Source organism: Carassius auratus, unplaced genomic scaffold (genome assembly GCF_003368295.1).
Source record: "Carassius auratus strain Wakin unplaced genomic scaffold, ASM336829v1 scaf_tig00042787, whole genome shotgun sequence".
NCBI lineage: Eukaryota > Metazoa > Chordata > Actinopteri > Cypriniformes > Cyprinidae > Carassius > Carassius auratus.
The window spans coordinates 154-2,500 of NW_020526739.1; the positions used below are offsets into that span (position 1 = coordinate 154).

A 2,347-nucleotide genomic window follows, 5' to 3' on the forward strand; every position below is an offset into this window, starting at 1 on the left:
GAGATCGGGCATTGACTCTATTTTTTGCCAAATTTATTATATACTAAGTGAAAAAATTCCAAAAGCTTAAAGCACCTGGTATTCCTTGGCGGTCTATCATTCAAGTACTAACCAGACCTAACCTGCTAAGATTCAGAGATCGGGCATTGACTTCTTCTTCTTTTTTTTTTTTTTTGCAAGAATTATTATATAATTCGTGAAAAATATCCAAAAATTTAAAGCACCTGGTATTCCCAGGCAGTCTCCCATCCATGTACTAACCTGGCCCAAACCTGCTTATATTCAGAGATCGGGCATTGACTCTATTTTTTGCCAAATTTATTATATACTAAGTGAAAAAATTCCAAAAGCTTAAAGCACCTGGTATTCCTTGGCGGTCTCTCATCCAAGTACTAACCAGACCTAAATCTGCTAAGATTCAGAGATCGGGCATTGACTCTTTTTTTTTTTTTTTTTTGCAAGAATATTATATAATTTGTGAAAAATATCCAAAAATTTAAAGCACCTGGTATTCCCAGGCAGTCTCCCATCCATGTACTAACCTGGCGCAAACCTGCTTATATTCAGAGATCAGGCATTGAGTCTATTTTTTGCCAAATTTATTATATACTAAGTGAAAAAATTCCAAAAAGCTTAAAGCACCTGGTATTCCTTGGCGGTCTCTCATCCAAGTACTAACCAGACCTAAATCTGCTAAGATTCAGAGATCGGGCATTGACTCTTTTTTTTTTTTTTTTTTGCAAGAATATTATATAATTCATGAAAAATATCCAAAAATGTAAAGCACCTGATATTCCCAGGCAGTCTCCCATCCATGTACTAACCTGGCGCAAACCTGCTTATATTCAGAGATCGGGCATTGACTCTATTTTTTGGCAAAATTATTATATACTAAGTGAAAAATTTCAAAAAAGCTTACAGTACCTGGTATTCCCAGGCTGTCTCCCATCCAGGAACTAACCAGGCCCAAACCTGCTTAGCTTACGAGATCAGACAAGATCGGGCATAGCCAGGCTGGTATGGCCATAAGCGAAGACTGCTGCAAAGAGAAGGCTATTTAAAGATCAGCCAATCTACTCGCCAGTACATTATAAAAGTAGGAAAGAAACCCCAAAAGCTTAAAGCACCTGGTATTCCTAGGCGGTCTCTCATCCAAGTACTAACCTGGCCCAAACCTGCTAAGATTCAGAGATCGGGCATTGACTTCTTCTTTTTTTTTTTTTTTTTGCAAGATTATTATATAATTTGTTAAAAATATCCAAAAATTTAAAGCACCTGGTATTCCCAGGCAGTCTCCCATCCATGTACTAACCTGGCCCAAACCTGCTTATATTCAGAGATCGGGCACTGACTCTATTTTTTGCCAAATTTATTATATACTAAGTGAAAAAATTCCAAAAGCTTAAAGCACCTGGTATTCCTTGGCGGTCTCTCATCCAAGTACTAACCAGACCTAAACCTGCTAAGATTCAGAGATCGGGCATTGACTCTTTTTTTTTTTTTTTTTTTTGCAAGATTATTATATAATTCGTGAAAAATATCCAAAAATTTAAAGCACCTGATATTCCCAGGCAGTCTCCCATCCATGTACTAACCTGGCGCAAACCTGCTTATATTCAGAGATCGGGCATTGACTCTATTTTTTGGCAAAATTATTATATACTAAGTGAAAAATTTCAAAATAGCTTAGAGTACCTGGCATTCCCAGGCGGTCTCCCATCCAGGCACTAACCAAGCCCAAACCTGCTTAGCTTCCAAGATCAGACAAGATCGGGCATAGCCAGGCTGGTATGGCCATAAGCGAAGACTGCTGCAAAGAGAAGGCTATTTAAAGATCAGCCAATCTACTCGCCAGTACATTATAAAAGTAGGAAAGAAACCCCAAAAGCTTAAAGCACCTGGTATTCCTAGGCGGTCTCTCATCCAAGTACTAACCTGGCCCAAACCTGCTTATATTCAGAGATCGGGCATTGACTCTATTTTTTGCCAAATTTATTATATACTAAGTGAAAAAATTCCAAAAGCTTAAAGCACCTGGTATTCCTTGGCGGTCTATCATTCAAGTACTAACCAGACCTTAACCTGCTAAGATTCAGAGATCGGGCATTGACTTCTTCTTTTTTTTTTTTTTTTTTGCAAGAATATTATATAATTCGTGAAAAATATCCAAAAATTTAAAGCACCTGGTATTCCCAGGCAGTCTCCCATCCATGTACTAACCTGGCCCAAACCTGCTTATATTCAGAGATCGGGCATTGACTCTATTTTTTGCCAAATTTATTATATACTAAGTGAAAAAATTCCAAAAGCTTAAAGCACCTGGTATTCCTTGGCGGTCTCTCATCCA

The 2,347-nt window shown here is 37.9% G+C and overlaps 2 pseudogenes; both read right to left on the bottom strand.

Annotated features, from left to right (window-relative positions):
* Positions 1-912: 912 nt before the first annotated feature.
* Positions 913-1,031, bottom strand: LOC113086167 (uncharacterized; annotated as a pseudogene).
* Positions 1,032-1,683: 652 nt separating this feature from the next.
* Positions 1,684-1,802, bottom strand: LOC113086168 (uncharacterized; annotated as a pseudogene).
* Positions 1,803-2,347: the final 545 nt, after the last annotated feature.